This window comes from Rana temporaria, chromosome 9 (assembly GCF_905171775.1).
Source record: "Rana temporaria chromosome 9, aRanTem1.1, whole genome shotgun sequence".
NCBI lineage: Eukaryota > Metazoa > Chordata > Amphibia > Anura > Ranidae > Rana > Rana temporaria.
The window spans coordinates 104,573,356-104,586,831 of NC_053497.1; the positions used below are offsets into that span (position 1 = coordinate 104,573,356).

Consider the following 13,476-nt stretch of genomic DNA (forward strand, 5'->3'; position numbering starts at 1 on the left):
TGTTGTTGGTTAGTATTGGGCAGACTCACAATGTCCACTCATTATATCGTGTACTGTAGCGTATACACTGCCGCTGTTCTGTGAAAACAGGCAACTTGTTGAAATCTCCAATTATTGCTGCTGGAGAGTCACGGGAAGTGACGTGGTTGGAGATTTTGGCGGGTTGGACTTTTTGGCAAAACACCAGCTATTATTACCTGCAATTCAGGAGACGCTATGCAGCATCGCTGCTGTGATGATTTTCCTCCTAGTGTTTGGCCTGGACTGTGCTGTCACTTCCTGAATGTAGAGTTACTGAGCTGATTAAGCACAGATCAGATGTGTGAAACGCGTCTACGTGACTAACACCTGGTGTCCCTGGTGTATTTTCACCGTCTGCAATAAAAGGCACTTTTGAAAACTTTGGATGTGCAGCCATTTCTTCTTTTTCTCGACAGTGTCAGTAGGGAAGTGGATGTGTCAGTAGGGAAAGGTTGGTGTCAGTAGGGCAGTGGATAGTGTCAGTCAATAAAGCAGTGGACAGTATCAGCAAAGCACCGGATGGTGTCAGTCGTTTTTTCCCCCCCTTAAACAAAGTTTATTAAGATTTTTTTTTTTTTTTACATACAATGCAAAAATATGATTGGTAAGTTTTTTTTTTTTATTCAGAGGGTGGTGAACACCCTCTACAATCATGCTACAACCTGAATATATATATATATTTTTTCTAAATCAGAAGGGGAATTTTGCATTAAATATCACACCTCAACCGTGAGATAAGCATTTGGCTCACAATTTCACCACCCTCCCTTTGACCTTAAAGGGGTTGTAAAGGAAATTTTTAAAAAATAAGCATCCTTTACCTGCAGACATTCCTCTTTTCACTTCCTCATTGTTCGTTTTTGTTCAGAAGTTGCTCTATTTCTTCTCTGTTCTGTTCACTTCCTGCTTGTCTGATTTTACTGACCACCGTGAAGGGAGGCTTTACTGCGGTGGTCAGTGACGTGCTTACCCCCTCCTGGGAACTACATCTGTGTGGCAGGACGCTCTCTACGTGTTAGAGACTTCAAGGAGGTGTGAATTACTGGGCGTGCCACAATGTATACTGGGAAATGTAGTTCTTACATGAATGAGCGCCGCAAACCAGGAAGTGAATGAGAGAACAGAAACTAGAACACCGGAGGTGATATAGATGAAGGAATTTAATAGGTATTTACTCGTTTTTTAACAGAATCATTACACTATTCTGTCTGTCTACCTTGTAGACATTAATTTTAGGCAAAATTTTTTTTCCTTTACAACTCCTTTAATTGGGTTGTTTGACAGACTGGGCCAACTGTCAAACTTTCATACCTCCCAACTTTTTGAGATAGGAAAGAGGGACACCTATTAGCAAAAGTATGTAGGAATAGGACACACCCCTTGCTACACCCCCTTAAAGGAGAATTATACAAAAAAATGATTAGTTAAACCCACATTTTTTTCCACTACTTTTCCTTTATACTGGCTTTTAACATTTACAAATGCAGCAATTTAGAAATTGGATAAAAGGTTTAGCACTGGGAAATACTTTTTGAGAGATAAAAAGTGTGTTTTATATACAACTATATAGATCAGACCAAAATGAAGGACAAATGCGGAGGAAAGAGGGACTTGGGGCCAGATTCACAAATGAGATACGACGGCGTTTCTCCTGATACGCCGTCGTATCTCTGTTTCTATCTATGCGACTGATTCATAGAATCAGTTACGCATAGATATCCCTAAGATCCGACAGGTGTAATTGTTTTACACTGTCGGATCTTAGGATGCAGTACCGCAGCCGCCGCTGGGGGGAGTTCGCGTCGTAAACCAGCGTTGGGTATGCAAATTAGGAGTTACGGCAGGTTTTTCGCGTTCGCTACGTCGCCGCTAGTCTAGTTTCCCGTCGCAAAGTTAGTCGTTTTTTTTGGTGCCCTAACTTTAGTCAGCAAGCGTATTGCTGTCTAAAGTATGGCCGTCGTTCCCGCGTCGAAATTCAAAATTTAACGTTGTTTGCGTAAGCCGTCCGGGAATACGGAAGTACGCTACGCGCGTCGCCGTTCAAAAAAATGACGTCACGGTGCGCAAAGCACGGCGGGAGTTAAGAAACGGACCATGCGCGGTCCGGCGGGAGCGCGCCTAATTTAAATGGCACACGCCCATTTAAATTGGCCCGCCTTGCGCCGGAGGCCGCCGGCGTAGTTTTCATCGCAAGTGCTTGGTGAATCAGGCACTTGCGATGAAAAATTGCGGCGGTGTAACGTATCTAGGATACGTTACGCCGCCGCGATTCTACGTGAATCTGGCCCTTTGTTCCAAATTAGGGACAGTCCCACGAAATCAGGGAAAGTTAGGAGCTATGGACATTGCTTCCTGAGTAAAAATTGCCATGACTATGAAGCAAAGCATCATGGCAAAGCATCAAGGTGTACAGCCCTACCCGGCTGCCATAGTAGAATTTAGCTAAACAGTCAGTGGCATTGTAAAGCTGCGTCTCAAACTGTATTTACCACCCTCTGCTCACGTCACCTGGGTGAAAGGAACCGTGTTTATTTATTTTTTTAGTACACAAACAAACAGAGAACTGACCACTTTTGTACTGATCTGAAAATATACAGTTTTGGCACTTTATCTGGAAAAAGCTTGGAGAGAAACAGTTAAAATCCATGTTAAGCCATTTTTATGTAATACAAGAACTTGGAGAAAGTTGCATAACAGCAGAAAATGAGCCAAGGAGATGGAGAAGAAAAGTGGGGCAGGAAATAAAAGATACAGTTATTGGCAGAGCACACTGGAAAATATTTGGAGGGGGGGATATGAAGAAACAGCAGTGCAGGACAGGGGAGCTGGTCTTAGATACTTTCCAGTCCACATGATTCATTTGGATGCATAATGCATTACAGCTGCACAGCCACTAATTCCAAGAAAAGTTAGTGCTGTCATTCACTGGCCAGGATGCATCAAATAACCCTTCATTCTGGTGTGTGACTGCCCCCTGGTGCCTAAATTGGAAAACGAAAACTAAATAATTAGTAAAAGAAGCCAGTGACCAGGGAACAATCTAAATACTTGCAAACCTGTAGCATATAGTCAGTTTGCCTAATTTACATAAAGTCTGTATTATGGAGAGTTTATTGTGAATTTTCTTTGTCCCTAGAACTGTCTCTAATTTTAAACACATCATCACATCAACTTTACAATTAAATCACCAAGGGGTAGATTCAGGTAGGAGATATGCGCCGCGTAAGTCAAAATCTGCGCCGTCGTAACTATGCGCCGTACCCACAAAAATAGATACGCCTGAAATTAGGCTTCTTCCGACCGACGTAACTTTTCTCCGCCGGCGTATTTTATGAGCATTTTTTTTTGCTGGGCGCATCTTGCGCTCCCATTGTTTTCCTATGCAAATGAGGGAGATACGCCAATTCACAAACATGCGCGTGCCGGTCGCAGTCTGCGCGCAGTGCACGCAAGTTGTACACCCAGCGCAAACTTGCTCCTCATAAAAGCAGGGGAACTTAGCAACAGACGTCCACAGGTCAGCTGGAGAGCAGCCCCAGCAGCAGCGTTACGTACGAGCTGAGGAAGCTGAGCACCCACACTTGCTGGACAACACATCTGTGTGCCAACATGCCAGGGGCAGCCATGGTCCTAGCAATACTACTGTGTGAACCGACTCGTAGGAGGGCACGGGAGAGGATATACCGCACGCGCATGAACATCTTTGGCATGGGTGATTCGAGGTGTATCGCATCTTCAGATTCAGCCCTGAAGCCATCCAGGAATTAGCCACAACCCTGCAGGATGACATCACCAGCAAGACACACCACGTACCTGCAGTGCAGCCACTGGTCAAGGTACTGGCAACACTCCATTTCCTTGCCCGTGGCTCGTTCCAGCGTACAAGTGGAGTCGTGTCTGGGATGTCACAATCCTCCGTGAGCAGATGTGTGCACCAGGTTGTCCCCGCAATCCTCAGACGCATGTCCCACCACATCAGCAAACCCACCCAGGAGCATCTGCGGCAGAAGGCAATGGCGGATTTCTATCAAATTGCAGGATTCCCACGCACCGTGGGGGCCATTGATTGCACCCATGTGGCACTACGGCCCCCCCGTGACACAGAGCACATATACCGCAATCGGAAGCATTGGCATTCCATCAACGTACAGGTGATAGCCGATGCCCAATGCCTCATATGGCACGTCCGTGCCAAATACCCAGGGGCCAGCCACGACAGCTACATATACCGTCAAAGCGCAACACATGCGAACTGAATCGCCTCTGGTCAGTGGACTCTGATATAAGGTGATCTCTGGTAACCAGAGCCCCACCCACTTACATAAGAGCCCCGCCCCCTTACATCAGAGTTCCCCTAGCACTGTAAGGGGGAACTCTGTGCTGACTTGGTTATATTAACCTGACCATGTAAATGGAGAAATTACACTGACACCAATGATGGGGCACTATTCCTCCCACTGATACCAATGATGGGGCACTATTCTTCCCACTGATACCAATGACGGGGCACTATTTCTCCCACTGATACCAATGATGGGTCACTATTTATCCCACTGATACCAATGATGGGTCACTATTTATCCCACTGATACCAATGATGGGACACTATTCCTCCCACTGTTCCCAATGATGGGATACTGTTCCTTCCACTGATACCAATGATGGGGCACGATTCCTCCCATTGATACCAATGATGGGGCACTATTTCTCCCACTGATACCAATGATTGGACACTATTCCTCCCATTGATACCAATGATGGGACACTACCCCCCCCCCCTGGAGACCCCCCCTCTTTATTGGATTAGCAAAAATAGCTATTTATATTATTATTACAATGCTGATATTATAATGTGAAGGTGTTTGCTGTGGCCACTCAAATGTCAGTCCGTTCATCAGAAACTGGCCAACTGGAAATGGGAAACATTGTAAGAAGTGTATATATACAGCGGCATAGCGTGGGTTGTCAGCGGCCGGGGCAAAGCAAGAAATTTGCAACCCCCCCCCCCCTCCCACCCCTATCACATGGACTTTTAGCACTCCCTGAGTCCCTTCACTTCCTACAATAGTACTGACCAGCCAAATTCCTTCAATGACCACTACACTGACCTACATTATTCCCAGAGTGATCACTTCCATTACCTAACTGTCCACCGCACTGACTAACCCGATTCCAGTGCTGACCACTACACTGACCTACCTTATTCCTATACTGACCACTACACTGACTAACCTTATTCCTATACTGACCACTAGACTGACCTACCCAATTCCTATACTGACCACTACACTGACTAACCTGATTCCTATACTGACCACTACATTGACTAACCTGATTCCTATACTGACCACTACACTGACTAACCTGATTCCTATACTGACCACTACATTGACTAACCTGATTCCTATACTGACCACTACACTGACTAACCTGATTCCTATACTGACCACTATACTGACTAACCCGATTCCAGTGCTGACCACTACACTGACCTACCTTATTCCTATACTGACCACTACACTGACTAACCTTATTCCTATACTGACCACTACACTGACCTACCCGATTCATATACTGACCACTACACTGACTAACCTGATTCCTATACTGACCACTACATTGACTAATCTGATTCCTATATTGACCACTACACTGACTAACCTGATTCCTATACTGACCACTACACTGACTAACCTTATTCCTATACTGACCACTACACTGACCTACCTGATTCCTATACTGACCACTACACTGACTAACCTGATTCCTATACTGACCACTACACTGATTAACCTGATTCCTATACTGATCACTACACTGACTAACCTGATTCCTATACTGACCACTACACTGACCAACCGATTCCAGTGCTGACCACTATACTGACTAACCTGATTCCAGTGCTGACCACTACACTGACCTACCTTATTCCTATACTGACCACTACACTGACTAACCTTATTCCTATACTGACCACTACACTGACCTACCCGATTCATATACTGACCACTACACTGACTAACCTGATTCCTATACTGACCACTACATTGACTAACCTGATTCCTATACTGACCACTACACTGACTAACCTGATTCCTATACTGACCACTACACTGACTAACCTTATTCCTATACTGACCACTACACTGACCTACCTGATTCCTATACTGACCACTACACTGACTAACCGATTCCAGTGCTGACCACTATACTGACTAACCTGATTCCTATACTGACCACTACACTGACCTACCTGATTCCTATGCTGACCACTACACTGACTAACCTGATTCCTACACTGACCACTACACTGACCTACCTGATTCCTATACTGACCATTACACTGACTAACCTGATTCCTATACTGACCACTACACTGACTAACCTGATTATTTGGTCTTTGTGAAAGCTATAGGGCAGTGATCGTTAATCTCGCCCCCCCCCCCAGATGTTTTGGAACTATATTTCCCATGATGCTCCACTACACTGCAGAGTGCAGGAGGATCATGGGAAATGTCGTTTCAAAACATCTGGGGGTGCCGAGGTTCTCCAACACTGTTATAGAGTCTACAAGCTACGGTGCCAATCATTGACACTGGATGTACTGACGGCCGAACTCATCTCTTGAGACCCTAACAAGCCAGGAAAGTACAAATACCCCCCAAATGACCCCTTTTTGGAAAGTCGACATTCCAAGGTATTTAGTAAGAGTCGTGAAGATTTTTTTTATATTTTTTATTCACAAAATTGTCATATTAACAGGGTATTTCTCTCACATGGCCTGTGCATTCCACAAATGACACCCCAAAATATATTCTGCTTCTCCTCCTGAGTATGACGAGACCACATGTGAGACTTTTCCACAGCCTGGCCACATACAGGGGGCCCAACATGCAGGGAGCGCCATCAGGTGTTCTAGAGACTTAAATTACACATCTAATTTCCTAACAACCAATCACACTTTTGAAGGCCCTGGAGCACCAGGACAATGAAAACACCCACAAAATTACCCCAATTTGGAAAGAAACCCCAACGTATATTCTATGAGGCATAATGAGTCTTTTGAACGTGTCATTTTTTTCCCACAAGTTTTTGGAAAATGTGGAAAGAAAATGAAAACGTAAATTTCTACGCATTTATTTTACACATTTTTACGGCACTAATGGGCGCTGATGAGGATCCACTGATAGGGTGTCACTAATGAGTGCTTACTGATGGGTACTGTATTGGCACTGATATGGCACTGTAGAGCACATATGTGGCACTGATGGGGCACTGCTCGTTAGTGATGTGACAATGCTGGGGCACTGCTGGGCACAGATGTGACACTGTTGGGTACTGATGTGGCACTGCTGAGGCACTGTAGAGCTCTGCTGAGGCACTGTAGAGCGCTGCTGGGCAGAAATGTGGCATGGCTGGGTACTGATGTGACACTGCTGGTTACTGATATGGCACTGATGGGGCACTGCTTGTGTACTGATGTGGCACTGATGGTTACTTTTATGGCACTAATGGGGCACTGATTTGGCACTGATGGTTACTGATGTGGCACTGCTGGGTACTGATGTGGCACAGATGGGCACAGATGTGCACTGCTGGGGCACTGTAGAGCACTGCTGGGCAGAAATGTGGCACAGGTGGGTACTGATGTGGCACTGCTGGTTACTGATGTGGCACTGCTGGTTACTGATATGGCACTGATGGGGCACTGCTTGGGGACTGATGTGGCACTGCTGGTTACTTTTATGGCACTAATGAGGCACAGATGGGCACTGATTTGACACTACTGGGTACTGATGGGGTACAGATGGGCACTGCTGGTTACTGATATGGCACTGATGGGGCACAGATAGGCGCTGATGGGGCACTGCTGGGTACTGATGTAGCACTGATAGGGCACTGATGTGGCACTACTGGGCACTTGTAATACATGCAAAAAATTAAAGCAGCCTCACACTGCATCTTCTCCCTCCTCTGCTCACGCGATCGGTGTGAGGAGAGGAGGAAACCGGACGCCCGTTCGTTGACAGTGATTGCTCTGGATCCACTGAACAGAGCGATCACGTGGTAAAGGCCCACTGGGATTGGCCCTTTACCGCAATCTGTGACTTGCCAGGGGATGGCGATTCTGGGGGGACATCATTGTACACCCTCCCAGAATTAGCCGACCACGCTGTAGCTGTCATTCGGCTATGGCCCGGACGGCAAGTGGTTAAAGTTCATGTGTGTGTAGCGCTACCCCCGGAGGAGCCGCTGATTAGATTTGGGATCGGCGTGTTTAAGTTATCTCTTCACTGTGTCTAGGGGTGATGGTGGTGCTGAGAGCAATAACAGAATGTCCAGGACCGTTGGTTGACGTTTTCAAATGCTTTATTTCCCCAGTCAAACACGACCAACATGTAAACTTGAGGTAGACAGGATAGGTTGGTGAAGGAAGAGCAACTTCACAGTATCAGGCTATGGATAGTAAAGGCAATCCTGCCCTTTAACAATGGTAATTGTATGCATCGCCACTCCCGCCAGAGTGGGTGAAGTGTCCCTGGACAGACCTCTCTCACAGGCCTGCCAGCCAGAGCGTCACTTAAAGCTTCCGGGAGGAACAAGTCTCTGCCACCGACTTGGCTCTAATTAAATTAGGACGTAAGATGAGACCTCTGCCACAGGCCTAGCGCTGAGATTGTGAACGTTAGAGCGAATCTTTCCAGTATGTCCTTTTTTGGGTTACCGACTGACAGGTTGAATGTGACCTGTCAGTGTCCGGTCACCCAGATCCCAGATGGTGCGTTCAAGCCTTGCCTCCCGGTTCTCCTTAGACCGATTCCCCACCGAATAGCACTTAGCTTAGGATCTTCTCAATAGGAGAGGGGACCCAGTAAGTCACTGGGGCCCCTTTGCAGCATCTGTTGCTCCGGGCCATGAGAGCCCAGAGTCAGGAACTCCGCGTAGCACGTGCCCCCAGCCTGGTAGGCCATAGTGGTGGGGTCCGTGACGTGCGCACACCCTAAAGGTGGGTGCCGCACCTGGAACCAGGAACCCGCGAAGAACCCCAAACAACGGCCTCCGCCACAGAAATACCCCTCCCCAGCATGCCCCGCGAGGGAAAACTCCTCCAATTTGCTGCTGGGAAGAAGCGGCTCTGCCTGGACCCCTCTGGCACCACCTGCCCCCAGAGATGAGACTGCATCTCTTAGGCCTTGTACTCACGGCAGGACATGTCCGATGAAAACGGTCTGCAGACCGTTTCCATCGGACATGTCTGCCCGGGGACTTCTGTTCGATGGCTATACCCACCATCGAACAGAAGTCCGCGCGTAAACAATACGCGGGGCGTGTCCGCGGTGTCGCCACGTCGATGACGCGGTGTCGCCGCGACAATGACGCGGCGACGTGGGCGGCCCGCCTTTAAAATGCTTCCACGCATGCGTCGAAGTCATTCGACGCATGCGAGGGATGGCGGGCGGCAGGACATGTACGGTAGGTCTGTACAGACGACCGTACATGTCCGGCCGGACAGGTTTCCAGCGGACTGTTTTAAAGCAAGTCCAGGAAACAGTTGTCCGCTGGAAACCTGTCCGATCCGCCCGAAAATGGTCCGCTCGGGCCTACACACGGCCAAACATGTCTGCTGAAACTGGTCTGCGGACCAGTTTCAGCAGACATGTTTGGTCGTGAGTACGGGGCCTAAGGCACAGACCGACCCACAGGACAATCCAGATTTGGCGACAGCCAAATTTAACAAATCAAAAGAATGAGAGCAACATAACTCTCTCATTCTCCCACTAAATTTATAAATAGCACCTGTATGAAAGTACACAGGCGCTACATGTGTGTAAAGGCAGGCGTCCCAATACTTTTGGTGAAATAGTGTATGTGTGATTGGACAGAGGTGGGGAGAGAGGAACACGACTACCTAGCAAGACAGGATAAAGTACATTGTGCATTTTACACCCGGGGAGCCGGAGGCAGAAGAGAACACTGTGGTGGGAATCCTCCATATAGAGATGAGACAGTTTGAGCCGCCAAACTGTTATTTTCCATCTTGGAGAATTTCCACTTCATGATGTGACCATTGGTGTGTTTTAGGGGCTCCTGAGGCAGTAGGCCCCTTTCACACGGTTGGACTGTTCAGGTCCGCCTGTCCGTCTTTTCGGCAGACCTGAACGGCGCTCCATGCAAGCCTATGGAGAGTAGGATGTCAGCGGTGACATGTCCGCTGACATCCGACCCGCTCCGATCTACTAAAATCAGATTTATGGCGATACATCCCCATCCGTCCACGGCGGATCGGATCGGGTGAGATCTGATGAAAACGGACATGCTATCCATTTTCATCAGATCTCTCCATAGGTGACAGTGGGGCTCGACAAGCCCCTCCCCACTCAATGAGCAGAGAGGGACCGGATGTCATCCGCCAGCTCAGCGGACATCAACGTAGAGATCTCCCACTGAGTTGGCGGACTCCGTAGCGACGGATCCGCCTTGTGTGAATGAGGCCATATAGATGCCAACATTACAGACCAGATTATTAACCACTTCAGCCCCGGAGGATTTGGCTGCCCAAAGACCAGGACACTTTTTGCGATTCGACACTGCGTCGCTTTAAGTTACAATTGCGCGGTCGTGCGGAGTGGCTCCCAAACAAAATTGACGTGTTTTTTTTCCCACAAATAGACCTTTCTTTTGGTGGTATTTGATCACCTCTGCGGTTTTTATTTTTTGCGCTATAAACAAAAATAGGGCAACAATTTTGAAAAAAAAATGTTTTGTTTACTTTTTGCTATAATAAATATCCTCAAAAATATATATATATATATATTTTCCTCAGTTTAGGCCGATACATATTCTTCTACATATTTTTGGTAAAAAAAAATCGCAATAAGCGTTTATTGATTTGTTTGCCCAAAAGTTATAGCAAATACAAAATAGGGGATAGTTTTATGGCATTTTTATTATAATTTTTTTTACTCGTTATGGTGCCCATCTGTGATTTTTATCGTCACTGCAACATTATGACAGACACATCAGACACTTTTGACGCTATTTTGGGACCATTTTCATTTGTACAGCGATCAGTGCTATAAAAATGCACGGTTCCTGTGTAAATGATACTGGCAGGGGAGGAGGTTAAGTGTGTCCTCGAGAGTGATTCTAACTGTGTGGGGGGCATGGCTTACTGTGACATGACACTGATCACTGCTCCCGATGAGAGAGAGCAGATGATCACTGTCCTGTCAGTAGGCAGAACAGGGAGATGCCTTGTTTACACAGGCATCCCCCCATTCTGCCTCTCTGTGACACGATCACGGGACACCGACGGACATCGAGTCCACGGGTCCCGCAGGCACGGTCAAGGAGACCCCGGCGGCAGATTCAAAGCAATGTACCTGTACGTTGCTTTGCCTGCCTGTGCCATTCTGCCGACATATAACTACATGAGGGTAATTCTGGGGATATAGGGAGGGTTAGTATTGGGGTTACTCTTGGGGATAAGAGAGGGTTATTCTTGGGGATAAGGGAGGGTTATTCTTGGGGATATAGGGAGGGTTAATATTGGGGTTACAGGGAGGGTTACTCTTGGGGATATAGGGAGGGTTAGTATTGGGGTTACAGGAAGGGTTACTATTGGGTATATAGGGAGGGTTAGTATTGGGGTTACAGGGAGTGTTAATGCGACAGAACCCATTGGTTCTTCCTTGTCCCCGACCCCCCTCTATGACAAGGCTAAGGGAAGTGTCCCTAACTGTGTTTAAAGGTGTATGTCTTCTACTTAAAGGTAATTTTTTTTTCAATAACAAACATGTTATACTTACCTCCACTGTGCACTCGTTTTGCACAGAGTGGCCCCCAACCATGTCTTCTGTGGTCCCTTGGCGGCTGTCTCGGCTCCACCCCGCAAGAACTAACCCCCTACATGCAAGCTCTCTCCCATGGGGGTTAGTTCTTGCAGGCTCGCTCCCGTGATACAGCCGGCAGCCATAGGCGCAGACTGTATCACTCAGACCCAAGACGCCGCATCATTGGATGTGATTGACAGCAGCGCGAGCCAATGGCTGCATTGCTTTCAATCAACCAATGAATGAGCCGAGAAGCCCGGCCAAGAAGCCAGCGCGTTCACGGCGCGGGACTTTTGAGGGGTCAGGTAAGTTAACGGTAAGTTAACGGGGGGGCTGGGGGGCAACTATTCCTTGGATGTTTTTTATCTTAATGCATAGAATGAAAACACATGTGCCTTTACAACCCCTTTAATAAAGAGTTGATGCTCTGCATGTTTAACCCTCAACACCTGTGTGGCTTCTCTCGTGATTTGGGGGGTTAAGGACTGGTTATAGCGAGTCTGCTGGCTGCGGGTGCGTTTGGAGGACAGTCGACACAGGTCTGGCAGATGTGCCCACCTGGGGTATCCGAGATCCATCACAGTTACTCTTGGAGATGTAGGGAGGGTTAGTATTGGAGTTACAAGGAGGGTTATTCTTGGGTATATAGGGAGGGTTAGTGTTAGGATTACATGCATGGCTAGTGGTAGAGAGAGCTGCTGAGCTATATAGTAAACAGCTGGCTTTTTTTATCCAGGTTCCTAAGGATAGCCTAGAAAATACTGAAAAGGAGCTGAGTGCTCCACCTACTGGCTGAAAATAAGAATACAAACCAATCATATCCTTGTGCACAAAAATATATTATTCAAAAGTGCTTAACAAAATACATACAAACACACAGCATATTCCTTTTGGTTTAAATTTTATTCCATCAGCATTTTATTTGTACAGCAGATTTCTCTATCCTGTGAAAGCAAAGCAGTTAGTAGCCATCTTGGCAATTGTGTTGGCCAGGAATCGAACCTGGGTCAGCTGCTGGATAAGCAGCTATGCTCACCACTGCAACACCAACACGAGAAATGTCTTTGGATTGTGGGAGGAAAGCCTATATGCAGCTCCCCCTCTTGGGCACACTAAATTCAGCCAAATAACCTAGCATGCTGTCTTAGGATCGTGGGAGGAAACCGGAGTCCCTGGAGGAAACCCACGCAAGCACAGGGAGAACATACAAACTTCATGCAGGTAGTGTCCTGGTCAGGATTTGAACCAAGGATCCCAACGCTGCAAGGCAGAAGTGCTAATCACTAAACCTCTGTGCTGTCCATATGTAGCCTCTGTTCTATAAGGCCCACACTGAAGGGGAAAACTAATGCAAGGGGGATCTCTGATGCAAGGGGGGACACTCTGATGCAAGGGAGACTCTGATGGGGTACACTCTGATGCAGGAAAAACTTTGATGGGGGATACTCTGATACAAGGGGGCTCTGATGCAAGGGGGACTCTCTGATGCAAGGGGGGCTGTGATAGGGGGACACTGATGTAAGGGGGACTCTGATGCAAGGGGGACACTTAAAATTAAAGTGGGCCAGTCTGGGTGAAGTCCAGGGCCAAATTTCTGTCCCAGTCCAGCCCTGAACCTATA

At 47.3% G+C, this 13,476-nt stretch overlaps 1 non-coding gene across 1 annotated transcript; it reads right to left on the bottom strand.

Moving 5' to 3' along the window:
• Nucleotides 1–12,836: 12,836 nt before the first annotated feature.
• TRNAD-AUC lies at nt 12,837–12,908 on the bottom strand. Its single transcript has one exon. It is a non-coding gene; the product is annotated as a tRNA-Asp (tRNA).
• Between the last annotated feature and the right edge of the window lie 568 nt (nt 12,909–13,476).